Source organism: Schistocerca gregaria, chromosome 8 (genome assembly GCF_023897955.1).
Source record: "Schistocerca gregaria isolate iqSchGreg1 chromosome 8, iqSchGreg1.2, whole genome shotgun sequence".
Lineage (NCBI taxonomy): Eukaryota > Metazoa > Arthropoda > Insecta > Orthoptera > Acrididae > Schistocerca > Schistocerca gregaria.
Window position 1 is genome coordinate 136732888 of NC_064927.1, and position 22576 is coordinate 136755463.

General features: G+C 44.0%; 1 protein-coding gene across 3 annotated transcripts in view; it reads right to left on the minus strand.

Moving 5' to 3' along the window:
* Nucleotides 1-22576, minus strand: part of LOC126284886 (uncharacterized) — a 687599-nt gene that overhangs the window by 493761 nt on the left and 171262 nt on the right. For all 3 annotated transcript variants that reach the window (XM_049984141.1, XM_049984139.1, XM_049984140.1), the window contains exon 2: nt 18041-18088. The gene's annotated coding sequence lies outside the window, so the exon portion shown is untranslated. The remainder of the gene's footprint in view (nt 1-18040; nt 18089-22576) is intronic.

A 22576-nucleotide genomic window follows, 5' to 3' on the forward strand; every position in this document is an offset into this window, starting at 1 on the left:
GAGTGTGGATCGTGAGTCGTGCTCACACAACAAGCAAATGTCAAGGTTTCAGGTTCGAATCCCGATACGGTTCAAAAATGGCTCTGAGCACTATGGGACTTAACATGTGAGGTCATCAGTCCCCTAGAACTTAGAACGACTTAAACCTAACTAACCTAAGGACATCACACACATCCATGCCCGAGGCAGGATTTGAACCTGCGACCGTAGCGGTCGCGCGGTTCCAGACTGAAGCGCATAGAACCGCTCGGCCACAAAGGGCGCCTCCCGATACGGCACACAGTTTTAATTTGCTTGAAAGTTGTATAGAAACAGCGCACACTTTGCCGTATAGTGAAAAATTCATTCTGGAAGTTGTCCGCGAATATGGAATAGCTCTTCTTTCAGATATGAAATAGCTCTTTTGTAACAATGAATTTATTCGTCGAAGCATTTTTACAAAGATTAAACGGAATCTTTGTTATGACGGAACGAATTTGTGGATCGATCTGAAGGCGTTATATGTTTAGGGTGAACAGATTTGCACGGCTCAAGTGCGAAATATATTGACTTGCACCGACTAAAATGTACTAGACGACTAACTGCATAGCCTAAGTTATAAGTCAGATCTCGACAATATGATTTTACATTGCACGAATCTCACACAGATAAAATACTTATGAATACCTAAGTGTCATTTTTTTTCGTTCTCATACATTTCGCTTTCCGTTTGATCCCTTGTGGAGAGTGTTATTATGAACAGCGTACAGTACGGCCTGACCAGTAATTTCAGGCGATACTGGTCATTCAGTAGTGCAGGAACGTATCTTTTGTCACAGCTGAAAATATCCAAGACTGATTTGAGCAGCTTGAGAATTATAACGAATAAGACGTCTTTCCTTGTTTCCACAATAGTCGAATTAGAATATTACTGAAGCTTGGTGTCCAGTGTTGAAAAACGAATCAAGACCTTGACATCAATATCTTCCAGGTTATTGACCAGTTTCTCTACGGAGAAGGGAGTAAAAAGTAAATTCGTTTGACACAATTGACTGGAAGTCTCTCAAGTGTGATCATTTGAACGTCTCTTCGGCACCCTTACACCTATCCCAGTAATCCTAGCAGCGAAGGGATACTTACAATTTAAAGTGAAATCTGAACCACGTGTCGTTCCTGACATAGCTTCACAACATTGCGTGGCGAAGCCTACCGTACACGCAGACTGAAAAATTCCGATGTCTGACTGGCATTCGATTCCACAACCTTACGGTCTCCAGACTCGTATTTTGCCACCAGAGCATCGAACTCTACGAGTAAGGGAGCATAATCACATAACCGCCATTGCTTAGATGGCTAGGCAGGTGATGGGTGCTTTGCGTGCCAAAGCTGCCAGTGAACCTACTGGGTAATTGATTATAGCGTTTTCTCCAATGTGAGTAACGGTTATTTAGTTTTATTTGAAGAAATGCATCTGTGAGTCAACAGCTCTAAAAATTCACCTTTGTTCTCAACCGATTTTTGTTAAATAACTATCTTCGCAGGAAGAAATGCTGTATTTTTGTTCGAGAATCAAGCCTAGCCGAGTTATCAGTCTCCCACTCATCATCTTCAGCCGAAGTGACGGCTTTTTGTAGGGAATGGTCTTTTAGAACTGCTGGCCCGAGGTCTCCTATGCTGAAGAAGTACGTAGTGCGCCAATCGTGTTTTCCCGTAAGAATGTCGCAGAATGTGGTGGTTGTGAATGGGTCCGGAGACGAGTTCTGGTGCTGCTTATCCATTCTGTTCCCTATCTGAGCCATCCTGTGATGCAAGATTTATTCGAAAATTTGTGCTAATACCGCCTCAAATGCGGAAAATAGTTTAAAACCGCTGTCCTGGTTGAAACCATAATTGCTTACACTTCTACGCCTGGATAGGACAGAACGGCGCGTCACGTTACCATTGTCTGTTCAGAATCTAATTGAAACGCTCGCTAAAGCACTCAGGGCTAAAACGTAATTAGGGTTGTGGAAAGGGCCGAGGGAATTGCGGAAGGATTAATTTCACAATTGTAAATTATTATAATTTAGTTCACCAATACAGTTTTGAAAGAACTAAATTTGCTTCGCGGCTGAGGGCCTACAAACAGATGTTTTACAATAAATCCAATTCTGAAAAGACATGACACACCATTAAATTTATGAATAAGATAAATCGTATACACATATGAAATCAGCATGCGGAGCGGCTGAAGGTCGGCGGATTAAATCTCCAAAATTCCAAACGTACTATGATGATTACTGAAGGCAGAAGGCCACTATGTTTTAAGATGCTAACAGGGCTGATGGCCCATAAGGTGCACAGAAAGAGATAAACAAACGCAATAATATGGCTGAAGGCCGCAAGTTAAATTCTGCAAATTAAGGAAATACGCATTGCAACAATCGGTAAAACAAGACATTAAGTTTAAAAATTTTCTTTTTGCAGCACCAACTTGTAAAATTTTTCAGAGAAAATTACAATAACCTTTCAAGACCAAAAGGCGATAATGTTTGGACTTGAAGGAAACTCTGAGAACATGTTTCCAGGGCTGAAGGCCCACAGCTAACGTTGCCAAATTAAAAATATAAAATACAATTAAATTACAACAACATTAACACTGTCAAAAGGATAATTCAGAGAACGACACTCAGGAGTCTCCAGTGGATCGTCTGCAGTGGATCGGTCTGCCCTCGTTCACTTAGGCAAGACAGGTGATGAGTCCATCTACACTCAATCCGTGCGAACCCAACCAAAGGACAGTCACGGACTGACAGACCAACCGATTACTTGTCACGACGGAGTATACGAGAATTCAGGGCCCCCCAAAAAATTGCAAGTATCACTATCCCCACAGAAACACTTGCACGGAGACCTGAACGATATCCAACAGTAACCAAGCACGCACGAAGACAAATCGGGAGTCGATGCACACACACACAGCCGACTCATGAACGATCGGCGAGCCAAACGCGTCGTCCGGTAGGACGAGCGACCGACGATCCACCAAGACCGTGGCCCGGCTCAAGTGAGGCGTGGTGGCAATGGACGAACGAGCCATGTCGACGCAGACCTCACTGCTGCTCCAGTCGCACTGTACTAGTGCCGCATTGGAACTCCCCGATTGGCAGGTCCGGACTGCGGTCCAGACGCGTTACATCTGACTGGCAGACCCAAACTCGCTACCGGAACTGACTTACGACAGACAACGACCGGGAAGTAATAGCAGGCGAGCGAAGATACTACGAGAGGGGACATATCGATATGCGATGCTAACGCCGGTCACGGTCGGGCAAAGCAGCAACTCAGTGACAGTAGTAATTTAAATTAACGTAGTGAGGAGTAAGTTCGTTAAAAACAGTGTGTAAAATAATGGCGTGAACACTAACCACGCACGGCTCGCTAACAGGTTTCTTTGGCCAGCGCTGTGCTTTGCCATGCGGACGTGTTTGTTTCGGCGAGGCAAACGATTCGAATGTGCTGTGCGCAGTGTGCTACGAGATGCAGCACAGCTGTCTGATGTGAGATTGGAAATGGAAAGATTGGGGAGCTGTATGGGCGCTGATGACCATGATGTTGAGCACCCCACAAAACAACAACATCATCATCACCACCGTCTCAGACTGGTGCAGGCGGCGGACAGCATCAAGAGGCAGCATCGACCCCTATCGCCGTCACAGACCAGTATACTCTCTTATGCAGGTACACCATTGCTCGTCCGATTATTCATTAAAAAAGGCGACTTCAGTGCAATAGAAAATAAAAGTCACATACCACTGGAAACTAAGATTTCGCTTGAAGATAACGAGTAGGAAACTCGCTGAAACATTGCTTTATGATGACGCTTTCATTCAACTTTTCCTTCTTCGCTTTTTTTTCTTTTGATACGTGTAGCATCATATTATCCTATCAGTCCATTTAGTTTGCAGTACCATTCAGTAATACACCACGTAAAAATCTTCGATTCTCTTTCCTGGTTTCTCATTGACTATCATTCACTTCCGTACACTGCTGTGTTGCTTACGTACATATTTTAGCGAGGAATGCCGTCTGCCTGTAATAGAAGAAATACTGTAAAGTAAGATTTTTCCATAAAAACAATACAGGCTCCCAAAATACAACGTTCTTTATGTTATTTTAATTTCGAAGCATTTTGAATTTTCATCCTTCACACTATCATATGTTGTCAGTTAAGTACTACCCAATAACTTTTACTTATTGCCTGCGCCTAGTTCGGATATTCTTACATTACTCAAGTTTTGTAAAAAAAATTGTTTATTTATAGACGCATTCACATTCTTACGACACAGTCATAACCGGTTTTGGCCATACAATGACCATCTTCAGATTATGAAGGTGGCATACGTCGAACACAGGTTCATGAGTTGTCAAACAACGCGTATATAAATAAACAAAAAAAAATTATAAAATAATCGGCCACTCAGTCGATTGACAAATGGTCGTGTTTTCCATAGTCAAGTTTTAGCGACACTAACGCCTTCTGTTGACGTACCGCTCCATTAGCGCGGGAAACATAGTTTTTCTCTGCAGTCTAGTTTCAATGTGGCCGTCTATTACATAGTTTATTTATTCGCTCTCGAGGTTCACTCCATGTACGTGTGCGCATTTTATTTTTGCCTTCATAAATATTTTCCCAGGTTTTTATTTTTGCGTTTGTACACTTTATTTGCATCAGTGTTCCTTGTTCGACAGTTCTCACTACCCGCCCTGCCCGTCAGTGGTATGCATTACTTTGATAGCGTCTCATGAGTGTTAATTCGTTTTTTTTATTTTAATTTTTTTTATTTTGGGAAGCTTAGAACCATGCTCCTTAACTGGTAATTTTCTATAATTGCACACTTGCTTTCCCTCTTCTGTCAGAGAAATCTGAGGAAGCCTTAACTAGCTGAAAAGCCTGACTTATAATAAAACTAACTTTGCAACCGATACTGTCTCTCTTTATATAATTATGAAAACCGTTGCTGGATAAATCAGCCTTCCATGAAATGGAATAAGCTTTGGAATAATTATCCACCCGTTTGGCGTCATTAGTTCGCAGGTATCTGAAATTCTTCAAGATTCTATTACCGGAATCCTTGTGTCTCGACAGAGTACCTTCGAAAATTCGGTGAGCCAGTAAATTCATTAAAATAAGTACGTAGGAATGCACATAGATACTGAGGGCATTCCATAAGTAATGCGACCAATTTTTTTTCTGAGGCAACGGTACACCACAGCGTGTTGTAACCGGCTGGGCTAAGTGGAGGGGGTGTTAACTTCAAAACGCTCTTTGTCTCATTCGGCTGCGGCTGCGAGATGCCGGAGAGTCAGGACGTCCGTTTCCGTCAACCCCGTTTTGAGTTTATGTAACACGGCACAATGGATCATTCTGTAGAGCAACGGTACGCTATCAAACTTTGCGTTAAACTTGGGAAGTCCGCCACTGAAACGTTTCCATTACTTCAGCATGCCTTTGGGAATGATTGCTCGTCTAAATCACAAGTTTTCCGATGGTACAAGTCGTTCATGGAGGGCCGAGAGGAGATCAACCGAAGAACCTCGCAGTGGGCGGCCATCAACCACACGAGTCGACGAAAATGTGACGCGTGTGCGCGATTGTTTGAACTATGACAGATGGCTGAGCCTTCAATTGACAGCACAAACTCTAAACATGTCAAAAATAACCGTTTTTCGCATTGTGATCGAAGTTTCGAACGTGAGAAGGGTGTGCGCCAAACTCGTCCCAAAAGTGTTGACCGAGGAACACAAGCACATGTGAGTGCTTCGGTGCCGAGAAATGTGTGAAAATGATTATCATTTTTTAAACTCAGTCATCCCTGGTGATGAGTCTTGGATTTTTGAGTACGACCCTGAGGCAAAAAGGCAGAGTTCAGAATGGCACACCCCCATCGTCGCCCCGTCCCAAGAAGGCACGCATAAGTCCAGGATCAAAACCATGCTCATTGTCTTCTTTGATGTCAGAGGCATTGTCCATCACGAATTCGTACCTACCGGGACTACAGTGAACTCAGCTTTCTACTTGGAAGTGCTCAAAAGACTGAAAAGGACACGTGGAAAGTTCAACACGTCTAGTCACAGCGCCTTCATTGTCAACGACTTCCTGGCCAGGACCAAGGCCCCATTGGTTCCCCAGCCTCCCTACAGTCCTGACCTGGCTCCCGCTGACTTTTCTTTTGTTTCCTCAGTTGAAAGGAGTCTTGAAAGGAAAACATTGGGACATGATTGAAAGCATCCAGGAGCATGTTACACCAGCTCTAAAGGACATTCCGGAAAAGGCATTCCAGGATGCCTTCCAGACATGGAAACACCACCTCCAGAAGTGTGTGGACGCAAGAGGATGCTATTTTCAAAATTTTTGATTATTTGTATGAATATATTCAATGAATGATTTTTATGAATTTGATCGCATTACTTATAGAACGCCGCAGTCAGTCGAGCATCTCCTACGGAGTACGACTGCTGAAAAAAGACAGACAGACAAGATGTATGTGTGAGGAATAGAGAGAGAGAGAGAGAGAGAGAGAGAGAGAGAGAGTCCCCGCTGACTTGCCTGTATTGCCATCATTCGGGCAGGCGGTGCGGCGGTGAGCGAACGGACCGGCAGGTGTCGCGGCAATTACGGCGCATGACGCGCGCGTCCGTCTCTGCCACACACCGCTGCGGGCCAACCGTTACAGCCGCACTACCTGCTTCTGGTTGCTAATTGTCGCTCCGTCTTCCTCTGGCTGCACGTGCGGCCGCTGTGGCCGTACGCACAGTCTGTGGGCTTTCCTCGCCACGCTGGAGAATTAGCAACGCCCTGAACCTGCTCCAGTAAAATATCCGCCAGAAACAGCCTGTCAGCGTGATCAGCGCTCCGCGCACGTTTTGGCTTCCAGTGGCTGTACCCTTGCCTTACATTAACGAACAGAGGAATATGGCTGTCTACATTACCCAAGACTCACGTGTTTGAAAAGCTGCGAGCCTAAACTACAGAGGAGTTGCGATGTTATGTATAACTCACTGCTGAATAACTGTCAGAAATTGTATTGCAACTACAAATTTCCAGTCGCAGTTTATACACTCCTGGAAATTGAAATAAGAACACCGTGAATTCATTGTCCCAGGAAGGGGAAACTTTATTGACACATTCCTGGGATCAGATACATCACATGATCACACTGACAGAACCACAGGCACATAGACACAGGCAACAGAGCATGCACAATGTCGCCACTAGTACAGTGTATATCCACCTTTCGCAGCAATGCAGGCTGCTATTCTCCCATGGAGACGATCGTAGAGATGCTGGATGTAGTCCTGTGGAACGGCTTGCCATGCCATTTCCACCTGGCGCCTCAGTTGGACGAGCGTTCGGCTGGACGTTCAGACCGCGTGAGACGACGCTTCATCCAGTCCCAAACATGCTCAATGGGGGACAGATCCGGAGATCTTGCTGGCCAGGGTAGTTGACTTACACCTTCTAGAGCACGTTGGGTGGCACGGGATACATGCAGACGTGCATTGTCCTGTTGGAACAGCAAGTTCCCTTGCCGGTCTAGGAATGGTATAACGATGGGTTCGATGACGGTTTGGATGTACCGTGCACTATTCAGTGTCCCCTCCACGATCACCAGAGGTGTACGGCCAGTGTAGGAGATCACTCCCCACACCATGATTCCGGGTGTTGGCCCTGTGTGCCTCGGTCGTATGCAGTCCTGATTGTGGCGCTCACCTGCACGGCGCCAAACACGCATACGACCATCATTGGCACCAAGGCAGAAGCGACTCTCATCGCTGAAGACGACACGTCTCCATTCGTCCCTCCATTCACGCCTGTCGCGACACCACTGGAGGCGGGCTGCACGATGTTGGGGCGTGAGCGGAAGACGGCCTAACGGTGTGCGGGACCGTAGCCCAGCTTCATGGAGACGGTTGCGAATGGTCCTCGCCGATACCCCAGGAGCAACAGTGTCCCTAATTTGCTGGGAAGTGGCGGTGCGGTCCCCTACGGCACTGCCTAGGATCCTACAGTCTTGGCGTGCATCCGTGCGTCGCTGCGGTCCGGTCCCAGGTCGACGGGCACGTGCACCTTCCGCCGACCACTGGCGACAACATCGATGTACTGTGGAGACCTCACGCCCCACGTGTTGAGCAATTCGGCGGTACGTCCACCCGGCCTCCCGCATGCCCACTATACGCCCTCGCTCAAAGTCCGTCAACTGCACATACGGTTCACGTCCACGCTGTCGCGGCATGCTACCAGTGTTAAAGACTGCGATGGAGCTCCGTATGCTACCGCAAACTGGCTGACACTGACGGCACAAATGCTGCGCAGCTAGCGCCATTCGACGGCCAACACCGCGGTTCCTGGTGTGTCCACTGTGCCGTGCGTGTGATCATTGCTTGTACAGCCCTCTCGCAGTGTCCGGAGCAAGTATGGTGGGTCTGACACACCGGTGTCAATGTGTTCTTTTTTCCATTTCCAGGAGTGTATTTAATTCCACTAGCGTTTCGGAGGGTTAAACCTCCGTCATCCGGTGTACATACGTGAGTTAATAATGGTGTATGTGAGCCGTGGCGTTCATTGCGAGACGATTCTTTCCTTCAGCAAGAAGATCACTGCGAGAATTCGGAAGGTCGAGTAGAGAAATGAGCCGCGAGAGTTCGGGGCTGCAGCGAACGAGGACATGCCTTTCGGACCGGCGGTCGCGAGAGGGAGTTTTGACGAGAGCTGCGGGCGCGTACGTTGTGTGGAGACCGGCCCGCAGCACAACCGGCTGCTGCTGCCTAGGTCGGGTACGGTCGTCTTTAGCTGAGGTGGTCCGTGTCTACTGATACCACTCTGTACGCTGCGTGATGAGAACAATTCCAGCGATTCAGAACGATGAGCCGCGCTATTCTTCGGACAAACCTGAGTATAAGGAATTATGTAAAGTGACGAGTTGGATCACAAGTTAACTGTGAATGTTTCTCATGAATATTTGGAACTGTATACGCAGATTGAAAGTGTCACAATTGGAGTAGGTTCAGGCATACGTCTCCAAGTGACCTTGTGGTTTAGCTTGGTCAGATGAATTACGTGGGCTAGTCGATTAGTATTCACAACTGTGAACTCTCCCTTGCCGAGCAGTGCGGGGAAGCCTCGCGGTTTCGGGCATATTGTCACAGTTCGCGCGACTCCCCCCGTAGGAGGTTCGCGTCCTCCCTCGAGCATGGGTGTATGTTAGTTTAAGTTAGATTAAGTAGTGTGTAAGCTAAGGGACCGATGACCTCAGCAGATTGGTCTCATTAGACCTTACCTTCTGAAGGTGTCAAGGGTAAAATACAGGAAGCGAAAGGCTATTTACAATTTGTACAGAAACCAGATGGCAGTTATAAGGGTCGAGGGACATGAAAGGGAAGCAGTGGTTGGGAAATGAGTGAGACAGGGTTGTAGCCTATCTCCGATGTTATTCAATCTGTATATGGAGTAAACAGTAAAGGAAACAAAAGAAAAATTCGGAGTAGGAAGTAAAACCTATGGAAACGAAATAAAAACTTTGAGACTTCCTGGAAGATTAAAACTGTGTGCCCTACCGAGACTCGAACTCGGGACCTTTGCCTTTCGCGGGCAAGTGCTCTACCATCTGAGCTACCGAAGCACGACTCACGCCCGGTACTCACAGCTTTACTTCTGCCAGTACCTCATCTCCTACCTTCCAAACTTTACAGAAGCTCTCCTGCGAACCTAGCAGAACTAGCACTCCAGAAAGATAGGATATTGCGGAGACATGGCTTAGCCACAGCCTGGGGGATGTTTCCAGAATGAGATTTTCACACTGCAGCGGAGTGTGCGCTGATATGAAACTTCCTGGCAGATTAAAACTGTGTGCCCGACCGAGACTCGAACTCGGGACCTTTGCCTTTCGCGGGCAAATGCTCTACCATCTGAGCTACCGAAGCACAACTCACGCCCAGTACTCACAGCTTTACTTCTGCCAGTACCTCGTCTCCTACCTTCCAAACTTTACAGAAGCTCTCCTGCGAACCTAGCAGAACTAGCACTCCTGAAAGAAAGGATATTGCAGAGACATGGCTTAGCCACAGCCTGGGGGATGTTTCCAGAATGAGATTTTCACTCTGCAGCGGAGTGTGCGCTGATATGAAACTTCTCCGACGGTAATGTGATGTTGGTCTGCGTCTACATGTACATACGTACTCCGCAATCCACCATACGGTGCGTGTCGGAGGGTACCTCGTACCACAACTAGCGTCTTCTCTTCCTGTTCCTTCCCCAAACAGAACGAGGGAAAAATGACTGCCTATATGCCTCTGTACGAGCCCTAATCTCTCTTATCTTGTCTTTGTGGTCTTTCCGCGAAATGTAAGTTGGCGGCAGTAAAATTGTACTGCAGTGAGCCTCAAATGCTGGTTCTCTAAATTTCCTCAGTAGCGATTCACGAAAAGAGCGCCTCCTTTCCTCTAGAGACTTCCACCCGAATTCCTGAAGCATTTCCGTAACACTCGCGTTATGATCAAACCTACCAGTAACAAATCTAGGAGCCCACTTCTGAATTGCTTTTATGTCTTCCCTCAATCCGACCTGATAGGGATCCCATACGCTCGAGCAGTACTCAAGAATAGGTCGTATTAGTGTTTTATAAGCGGTCTTCTTTTAGAGATGAACATCTTCCCAAAATTCTACCAGTGAACCGAATACGGCTATCCGCCTCCCCACAACTGCCATTACACGCTTGTCCAACTTCATATCGCTCTGCAATGTTACGCCCAAATATTTAATCGACGTGACTGTGTCAAGTGCTACACTACTAATGGAGTATTCAACCATTACGGGATTCTTTTTCCTATTCATCTGCATTAATTACCTTTATCTATATTTAGAGTTAGCTGTCATTTTTTACACCAATCACAAATACTGTTCAAGTCATCTTATATCCTCCTACAGTCACTCAACGACGACACCTTCCCGTACACCACAGCATCATCAGCAAACAGCCACACGTTGCTATCCACCCTATCCAAAAGATAATTTATGTAGATAGAAAACAACAGCGGACCTACCACACTTCCCTGGGGCACTACAGATGATACCCTCACCTCCGATGAACACTCAACATCGAGGACAACATACTGGGTTCTATTACTTAAGAAGTCAACCTTAGCCATAAATGAAGTCCAAGTGCATAAGTGATTGCCTACGATATGGAATAATACTGAGAGAAAATTAGCGATGGGTGAACATGTCTGATAAGGTTTCTTGTGAGTGCTACCACTGTGTCTTAGAAAGAGAGGCGTACTTTATAGATACTTATAATGTGGATGTACTCTGTCCTGTTACTTTTTTTTCAAGTACTTGACCCTATAAACTTTCATTTCACCTATTTTACTCAGTTTTTTCTTTTTATAATGTCCTTACAGCTGAAATTGTAATTGGATTACACAAATCCTGATCATTGTAGAAATACAGACGTTCAGAAAAAGATACATAACGTTTTTCAATAAAATCAGACATCCCATGTTTGATCGCTTTAGTGCAGAAGCAGTAGTTGACACAAACATGTATCGTGACTTCAGCCGCTTCAGCTTCCGTAAATCAGGTGCCACAGACAATACCAGTAATTTGTGTTCAGCGACTACGCTTACAATAGACTCTGCTTGCGTTGACGAATATCTTGGCCAACCACTTTCTGGAACTTAATTACACCGAGCTGCCACGTAACTTGGCATCATTTAAAACGATAGGTAAGAAAGGAAGAGTTTGAGGTAACATATGAGAAAATGCAGAAAGGGAACAGGGTCGTTCGGAGATGAATAGAGAGTTTGTTGACGAAGCGATTCCCGTTTTCGCTTGAAAATGTTTAAGGAAGCCACGGAAAACGCTGAGAGAGGATAGCTGAACTGCGATTTGTGTCACTATCTTAAACGTACTTGATCAGTTGAGGACTAGCGAAAGGACATTTGCTTTTTCAAAGATTGAAAGCATAATACAGACAGTAGGTTTGAACACAGCAGTGCTTTGCTGAGCATGCTCGTTTTGGAGGTGGTATAACATTGCCTTCCTCCTACCTTCGAACTGATTCGTCCACGGTCAAGATGGACCGTTGGCTCCGAACGACGTTACTAAGCGTTTTGCACATACGCAATTCATTGATAGTGGTTACACAATCGACAAGTTACAGATAAAGATAATTTGGTTTGATGAGGGAAAATATGGGATTTGTCGCCCGAGACTTCAACATCCGTTCCGCCACGCAAAATATTAAAAATAAAGTTTCAAACCATCTGTCTACAGCGACCGCTTTTTCAGTTTCAGGAACACCCTTGTTTCATAATTTTCAGGTTCTCACTTTGCCTCTTACCACCAATAAGCACCTTTAGTAGTTGAGTTTCATTACCTAAAGAATTTATAACCTCTTTCAAGATGAACTTAACAGCTGCCAACAAGTTGACTGTCATCGTGGCTGTTAAAAACCCATTTGGCTTTTTCCGTCTCTTCTTATTACTTAACGTACGTTGTAGTGACATTTAGCAGCCGACCTCACCTTTCTGTGGCAGCGAATAACACCTCTGGTATTAGACAGAAATGTCGACGGGTTTGAGCCACCTTTAGCCACAAGTTCCCATCCTGTCTCAGAGTTACATAACAGACACCTGAAGAGGCTTCGTGATTTTGGAATTAACGTTACAGTGGCAGGTTTGGCACGCTTTTGACCCCCTGCACAAAACAGGTTCCCCGCGAGACGGGTACAACTATATTTTTCTGTGATGCTGACTTTTACTTTCAGGAGATGGAGAGTAATTGGCACGTATTCGCTCCTCAACATTCTGCTGACGCGAACCCCTCTCACTTTCCAGCGATTGCCTTTACGCTGGCCGATTGCAACCTGCAGTGTTAGCAAACGAAAGTTTTTACAATTTCTAAGTAAGGCAGAGGGTTCATGCTCCATGTAAACGAGAGGCTACGTTGATAACTGTGGGGCAGTCTCCAGTGACTGATTCTGACTGAAATTCGACGTAAGGACACAGATGGAACGTTAATGTGCTGATATTTTTTGTTTTCATTTACTTTTTTAGCGGATGAAAATTCCCTGATGACATCCCCAGTGTGTCTTTCTTTCCCTATTAGCTGGGATATCATTGATTCTGCGTCTACATGATATAAGAATTTTCAGAAATAAATGAAACTAATGTTAAGAGCGCATAGTACGGAATAGACAATGGCTGATTGCATTCAGACGTTGTTCATTTGAGGTTGTTTTCCGTTTGAAATGGTTTTTTTGTCGCTAGGAAGTTAAAGTTTAAATTCCTTCGGAGTAATGTTTCTTGTTGCTCCTTGAGATTTAGATTTATATGGTACAGGATTGATCCACTAGCTTCGAGATGGTGAAAATATGGCTTGATATGAAATAGGATAGCAGTCACTCTTGTCGGGACATAAGCCTTTCTCTTTGATTTAATGTCATTTAATAATATTTTTGTCCCTGATGTCAGTGGGTATCGTTCAGATCTGCACACACGTTTGCTGGACCATTTCCTATCCAGCTGTTGCGAACGGTAAGGAAGTCTTTCTCAGTTCAGCGCTCGAGTAAGAGATCACCGCATAATATGTGGGCATTTTTTTTCAAGGTCAGATCAACCACGAAATGGAAATCACAGTGAAAATAAAAATTGTTTTATTTGCAACATTTAACGACACCTTCCAGCTACATCTCTACATAGTCGCCGCTCCGACTTACAAAGAAACGTCACCAACTTGACCTCGTACTTTAGGGAGAAAAAATCACACTTCCAAAGCTGTCAGTTCCAGCAGTCGTTTCCGCGATAGCATTTGCGCCATGATTCTGATGTCACTCAGTTACGTTCTCCAAGAGGTACAGCAAACTTTGCGAGCACCGACTGTTTGTCACTCGCTCCGCCTAATCGCCTAATGTTCGAGGTACTGTATAATGGGTCTGGAGCCGAGTGACCGCTACGGTCGCAGGTTCGAATCCTGTCTCGGGCATGGGTGTGTATGATGTCCTTAGGTTAGTTAGGTTTAAGTAGGTCTAAGTCTAGGGGACTGATGACCACAGCTGTTATGTCCTATACTGCTTAGGCCCATTTGAATCATTTGATACAGAACAAGGCGAGAGGCCGATACCACATACAATCACTTGCCTGGCGCCTCTCAGTTCCTCACAGCAGCTCACAAATTTGGACCAATTTCTGCTTCCACACCATGTCTATCTGCGCATCGTGCTGATTCGTCGATGTGGGTAGGGCCGAAAGGGAGCGCTGCCAGCTGTAGAACACATTGTTTCCGTAATTTCTTTCCGTTTTCCGTCGTTCCTTAGCTGCTTCAAAATGATGAATGAACATTTTTTCTATCTGTTACTGGCGGACATGGAAATTCTCCTGCCGAAAGAGACAAGACACGACACACCACAAACACGTACACAATTCTGAACCAGCAGCTACGCAGTTCAGTTCAGCGCCTGCAGACAGCTCAGTACACTGTCTGAAGACTACCTTCTGGCTTCGCAGTCGCTGTTTACAGAGAACTATTATCATTAACAAAGTATGTGTACATTAAGCTCAGTTAAATCACATTATGATAGACGGCCAAGAGACAGGAAAGTTATCTAGATATTATTGTATTCGGTTTAGGATATCAAGTGCCACACACAAACTCTACCAAAGCCAACTACCCTTTTGCAACATACTCTCAATAAATACAATCTAATATAAATTAACGTACCGTGGAGGAATTATCTGTATGGGATGGAAATCGACAGATCTGATGTACAGGCAAACAAATGACTATAGTGTCAGAAAAATTGATGATTTATTCAAGAGAAAGAGCTTCACAAATTGAGCATTTCGATAACGCATTGGTCCACCTCTTGCCTTTGTGCAAGTAGTTATTCGGCCTGATAGAGTCGTTGGTTGTCCTCCTGAGAGATATCGTGCCAAATACTGTCCAAGTGGCGCGTTAGATCGTCAAAATCCCGAGCTGGTTGGAGGCCTCTGTCCATAATATTCTACACATTTACAATTAGGAGAGGTCCGGCGACCTTTATCTCGCTGTGTGCGGGTGGTATTATCTTAGTGAAATGTAATCCCAGGATGACTTTCCACGAAGGCCAAAAAACGGGGCGTAGTATATAGTCGACACACCGCTGTGGTGTAGTGGTTCCACAGAAGAGTCCTGCTATGAAAAGAAATGCCATCCTATAGTACCACCCCTGGTTCTCGGGCCGTATGGCAAGCAACAGCCAGGGTGTTATGCCGTCACTATCTGAGGCACGTTCAGACACGTGGTCGTTGCTCATGGGGGCTCAGTTCTACTTCAGTCAATGAGTCTGTAGGTTCAACGGTTCAAGACATGCCTGGAAACGCGCCTGACAGTGGTGGTGGTGGTGGCCCGCTATTCGGCCCTGCAACTAGGAGTGATGGTTTGGGGTGTCATTCATTTTCATGGCAGGGTGCCTTTGGTTGTCATCTTGCAGCACGCTTACAGCAAGCCCAGTTGCGTCGTTCACTGACAAGCAATTCTCGGTTTACATTTCAGCAAAATAATGACCGCCAGCACACGGCGAGAGTTTCTACTGCTTATCTTCGTGCTTGACCTTGGCCAGCAAGGTCACCGGATCTCTCCCCAATTGAGGACCTTCGGAGCATTATAGGCAGGAACCTCCAACCATCTCGTGATTTTGATGATCTAATGCGTCTACTGAACAGAATTGGGAACTACACCCCTTTGGAGCACATCCGTACATCCAACAACTCTGACAATGGATGCCAAACCAAATAACAGCCTATGTAAGGGCCATCGATGGACTAATCAATGTGTTATTGGTTTGCTCAATTTGTATTCTCTTGAATAAATCATCTAATTTTTCCAAAATTATAATCATTTATTTGGCTGTACAGGTACACCACATCTACCGATTTCCATTTCAGTTGGATAATTCCTTCGTGGTGGCATCTTTTTTTTTTGTCTTAAAGTGTACTATTGGTTATTGGTGTACTATAAGTGTGTGGCCACATTCCTGTTATAGCGACATCCAATCAAACAAGTGTTTAATTAGTAAGCGTACAATCATCCACATTTATGGAACCGTATCGAGGAAACACTTTTCTGCTACTATGGATATTTGGGCCTAATTAATAGTGCAATTCAGCAACCGCATTCATAACATTGTATATGTTGTATAACAGTACGACACAAGCACGACAAATGTCATGACTTGCAAATTTTGCATTCCATGGTGAAAACATGAAAATAAGTTAGTATATTAGCTGATTGAATAATTCAAGGGTGCATTGTCGGTCCAGAGTGTTCTTCGGGCATAATATATCGGCGACCACGCTTGTCGCCGTAATCAGGAGCGCTGAAGAATATTTGCGAGGCTTGGGAGTCAGCACTGTGTCTAATTAAGGAAAAGACGACGAGCTGGCGGCCAGGTCGGACGGATTGCCACAGCGAGGTACCGCGCCGGGCGTCGCCTGCCACTTTTGTTTACGCGAACACGGTTTAGGGTCACGTTAGGTTAGGTTAGGTTAAGCTGACTCGTGCTCCCACCTGCAGAATAGGTATGGAGTGGCCGGCACGAGGTAGAAAGTGAATTCGACTGTGCTCCCCAAGGTAGTCAGTTCTTCAGCGCACCTGGTGACTTTCTAATTGCTGAGATAGTATGCCTGTGGGACACTATGAAGCGGCAGCTTACTGATGGGATGTTCGATCAACGAAGGTGAATTTGATTATGAACTACGACTGACCATTCCTTTTCCTGTGCTAGCAGAATAAATCCTGTCTATATTCATCTTGAATACAGTCAACTTCGCTTTCAGTATTTCATCCCAATCCGGAGATGCAGTCATATGCGTATTTCGGATGCTAAAGTTAGGCTGAAAGAAAAAGTGTACGAAACACAACAAAAGGTATTGACTTACACTGGGGTGACAGTATTCATGGGATGCCACCAAGTATCGTGTCGGAGCTCCTTTTGCTCGGTATAGTGTGGCAACTCGATGTGTCATGGACTCAAGTCGTTGGGACCCCCCGGCAGAAATACTGAATCATGCTGTCTCTACACCCGTCCATAATTGCGAAAGTGTTGCAGGCGTAGAATTTGTGCACGAACTGATCTCTCGATTATGTCCCATAAATGTTCGAAGGCATTCATTTCGGGTGATCTGGGTGGCCAAAACTTTCGCTCGAATTGTCCAGAATATCCCCTAACGGATCGCGAACAATTGTAGCACGCTGACATGGTGCAGTGTCATTCATAAAAATTCCATCGTTGTTTCTGAGCGTGAAGTCCATGAATGGCTGAAAATGGCCTCAGGTTCCTGAACCTATTTCCTGTCAATGATCCGTTCAGTTGGACCACAGGACCCAGTCCATTGCTCATACACGCAGTCCACACCATTGTGGAGCCGCCACTTGCTTCCCAAGTTCCTTGTTGACTTCATGGAGTCTGCGACATACTCGACCCTACCATGAGCACTTACCAACTGAAATCTGGACTCATCTGACCAGGCCACTGTTCTCCAGTCGTCAACAGTCCAACCAATATGGTCTCGATCTCAGGACAGGCGCCACTGGCGGCGTGATGCTGTCAGGAAAGGTATTCCCGTCGGTCGACTGCTGCCGTAGCCTATTAACGCCAAATTTTTCCGCGTACGTCCTACACTGATTTCTGTGGTTATTTGACCCAGTGTTTCTCGACTCTTAGCACTGAAAGCTCTACGCGAACGCCGCTGGTCTTGGTCGTCAAGTGAAGGCCGTCGGCCACGTGCTGTCTGTAGTGAGAGGCGATGCCTGAAATTTGGTGCTCTCGGCGCACTCTTGACACCGACAGAATCACTTCAGAAACCTTTTGACATGAATCATCTGAGTACAAATGACAGCTCCGCCAATACACTGCCCTTTTGTACTTTGTGTGCGCGATACTGCCGCCATATGTATATTTGCATCGCCATTCCATGGCTTTTGCACCACAATGTATTATTATATAAAAGATTTAAAGTCAGTAACTAATAATAAAATACTTACCTTCAGCAGACTTGACCAGCATAAGCTTCAGTTAACAGGATCCAGGTTCTGCAAAAGAAATGCAGATATGTTAGGCGTGTCCTAAAAGTGCTTTTACTTGCTATGACTTACTGAAGGTCGCTATTTTGTTTAGTTACAAACAAACTGTTTCCCTAAAATGTGAAATGGTAGGCTCATAACACTGGAGAAATTTGCCTTACGAGTGCCGAACTTTAAAGAAAAAAAGTATCTTCACATAAGTAGAACGTTTTGTTGTGGGCAACGCAGGCACTAGAGCCATGCGTCCTGAGCACATTGGCACACAGGTTGGAGCCACACACCTGGATTGGCTAGTAGTAGCCATTTGAGAATAATGATTTACCGCAGCTGGCAATGCTTTTTCGGTGTTCATTATTACTTTTCATTATTGTGCTTTATAAATTACAGTTCCTACAATCATAACTATTTCTCTAATCAATTTTAACAACTTTGATCGTTAGTTTTGATTGTATCTATAAAATTATCCACTGTTTCCAAGGTTTTTAAACGTTCTGTGATCCTAACTGAGTTAACCGCTCTGTCGAAATACACGTATTGTCCTTTCTCCATCAGTACTAAACGACACTACAATATTAACTTTCAATAAATGTCGAAATTTAAAATTTAAAAGATGGACATCAAGCCGTCTAAGATTTTGTGACAGAAAAAGATAGTCCCGAATGGTGATGATTTCCTCAGCAAGTAGCAAATAGTCATGACGCAGATAAAGGTACCACAAGTTTAGCAGTATTTTCCTTGCAGGTCTCAGTTCCAGCTTGACGTGTATTACATGTCCTGATGAAATCTGCTTGCAGCAGGGTCCAAAACGTTGGTTTTCACAACAAACTCAAATTATGATCAAAGACATTAATAGTAATAGCTGAAGCGAAGGATTTTATGAAACAAAACAAAAGGATTTTATGAAAAGCGACTCCGTTCGTGAAACTTTAGGATCATACATATTGACACTTCATTTACTGACTGTAGGTCCCTTGGTAAACTATGTCGATTAACGCTCCCAACAAAGCCTGATAAACAATGAAAATTGCGGAGGTTTCTCGAGCACTGTGGAAACGCTCTGTGAAAAGGAAAAGAAAACCTGCCTCATAGCAGACCGACATTATACTGCCACAGCTAAGTTGTTTTTCTTTTTTGCACTCACAGAAGAGTGACAACTTTCGAAAATCAGATCTAACAAAAACTTTTTGCAACAACAGTTAAGTCAAACCGTACGAAATGCTTACCTTCCGTTATTTTTATTAAAGTCCCCTGGGGTCATATCAGCAGTTTCTCGGAAAAAAGAAAGAAACTACCTGAAGTCAATAGAGGAAAATAACTGTCCACAGTAGCAGCAAACATTTACGTAAAAGAAAAACCTAGATTATTGGTTCCCCAAGGAACAGGTAGAACTGGGCCTAGTGCAAAGAACAACACGATCTCTATCTTCAAAGTGTTTCTTAGAAGCTCTTTCCGGAATATTTCCGCTCACACTATCAAAAAGTTGCTTATGTAGATAAAATACGATGGAATAGAATGTCATGGATTTACGTTCGTTTGGTAATACGTATGGCAGATGCAATGTTAACTACAGTATTGTAATGGATATTTTTAACCTGTCTCCTTTTCAGCTGGGCGTAACTTTAAATAAAGAACATATTCCCCCACTTTCAGAAACAAGCTAATGACTTGTCTAATAGAACTGAACGTTTTAAGTCCGTACTGGAACTCAACGTTTTAACTCTCAAGATCCTCTCTCCTCCTTATCATAAATATTCTTTTTTTGTAATAGCCATTAAAATGCCGATCATGTTTGGTTATTACGTTTCGCATAGGGCCAAGGATGTTTGCGACGTAAAACGTAAGGTTTTTATTGTTATGTGGTAAACAATCGGAAGGCCGTAAATTGTACAAAACAAATATTTAAACAGAAGCGCTATCTACGACCAACATCGCCCCTCTTTAATGAAACTATAGAACAGTTATAACGCGTTCATTAAACGATGTCATTAAAGAATGCTAGAAAATCGTAGCTGTCGCTGTAAATAAAATTATTTATTTTGTTAACTAAATATATAGATCCATATGCATTGTGAGTAACTCATTCAAGTGATTTATAGTTACACATTTATCGGGGAGAGTGTAAGCATGCGCTGTAGATATAAAATGACATTTTGTTGTAATTATTTCTTCACAAGTTCGATTAACTGGTCGTATTCGGCGTGCGTTTATATATTTCTGTGATTGAGTTAATTAGTTTCATGACCATTTTGATATTAGTCATAATGATGTGGAACGATTCATTTTACATTCACATTAGACAATGATATATAAACACGGCTACATTCTAATGTGCTAACCATCTACTATATGTTAATTTCGTACTGTTGTAAGTTAGTAACTCCTACCCAATACCTTTTACAAATAATGAAATTAGAAACTCTTCTACGGAACAGAAGGAGTTGTCAAGGAGAGCTTTTTCAGTTCGTTGGCAAATTTAACTTTGTTGTCTATCAGACATTTTATGTCAGTGGCTAACTCCTCAAAGATTTTGGTGGCTGTATTGTGCACCCCTTTTTGTGCTGAAGCTGCTGTTGGCTGCGTAAGAAATGATTATCGAATGCGAGAACCGAGGAAAATGAACGGTGACAAGCGGTTCATTTTTAATCTACTGTAGAAGAAGTTTGAAAAGTGATGTACAAGGATAATTTGATGTGGTACTCGCGCTTAATAATGTAAAACAAATACGCCCAAGTATACGAAGCGAGAGGCACCTTTTCTTTTTTATTAGTGGGACCGCAGCAAGTGAATCGTGTGAATTACACGCAAGTTTAAACCTAAAATATTGAAATACGCGATTACAGCCCAGGTGGACAGGTTTTTCCGACACCTGGCCCTGCCAAACTCGTCAGGCCGCCAAGTCTCTTCACAGAAGTAATCTGTCCGAACCGGTTCCTCCCGTTACATTAGCAGCAGCATTCTCACAACTGTTCGGCTCTAGCCCATTGATGAGCACAGGACAGAGTCTGGATCGTGCAGAGAATTCTGTCAAATTATTACATAAATTACGGCATTCATTTTTGAATAAGAAACGTCAGAGATGGGTTCTTAAGAATAAAATAAAAAATCCTTGGAGACTCTCATAATTAATGTCCCATTCTTCCTTTCTCAGATTACTCTCTCGCCCTCCCCTTCATCCCCCAATTAACCTCTACACCATCTAGAAAATACTGAACACTAAAATGAAGATTGTATGTCTTCCTTTACTTAAATGGGTACATGTGACGACTAAAAGAAAGCAATCCGACTCTGTATTTTGAGGAAACGCGCCTTCCTTGCAAACTGAGGCATTAAGAATACAATGGCTGTCTCATAAAAGATAAATGCATTAAAAGACGTAGCGGCCAAGGCAAACGTAGCTTGGCGCGACGTAATCGATAAGAGTAACAATGGCAGTAAAGATATAAAATCAAACCAGTGAAATAGTCCAGAAAAATCCAAAATCCAAGTGATTTAAGAGAGAACGAAGCTTAGCGTATCTACATGAAGATGATGATTGTTCTTGATGTTGTTGTTTGTTGTTGTCTTCAGTCCTGAGACTGGTTTGATGCAGCTCTCCATGCAACTCTATCATGTGCAAGCTTCTTCATCTCCCAGTACCTACTGCAACCTACATCCTTCTGAATCTGCTTAGTGTATTCAACTCTTGGTTTCCCTCTACGATTTTTACCCTCCACGCTGCCCTCCAATGCTAAATTTGTGATCCCTTGACGCCTCAAAACATGTCCTACCAACCGATCCCTTCTTCTAGTCAAGTTGTGCCACAAACTTCTCTTCTCCCCAATCCTATTCAATAGCTCCTCATTAGTTACGTGATCTATCCACCTTATCTTCAGCATTCTTCTGTAGCAGCACATGTCGAAAGCTTCTATTTTCTTCTTGTCCAAACTAGTTATCGTCCATGTTTCACTTCCATACATGGCTACACTCCAAACAAATACTTTCAGAAACGACTTCCTCACACATAAATCTATATTCGATGTTAACAAGTTTCTCTTCTTCAGAAACGCTTTCCTTGCCATTGCCAGTCCACATTTTATATCCTCTCTACTTCGACCATCATCAGTTATTTTACTTCCTAAATAGCAAAACTCATTTACTACTTTAAGTGTCTCATTTCCTAATCTAATTCCCTCAGCATCACCCGATTTAATTTGACTACATTCCATTATCCTCGTTTTGCTTTTGTTGATGTTCATCTTATATCCTCCTTTCAAGACACTGTCCATTCCGTTCAACTGCTCTTCCAATTCCTTTACTGTCTCTGACATAATTACAATGTCATCGCGAACCTCAAAGTTTTTACTTCTTCTCCATGAATTTTAATACCTACTCCAAATTCTTCTTTTGATTCCTTTACTGTTTGCTCAATATACAGATTGAATAACATCGGGGAGAGGCTACAACCCTGTCTCACTCCCTTCCCAACCACTGCTTCCCTTTCATGCCCCTCGACTCTTA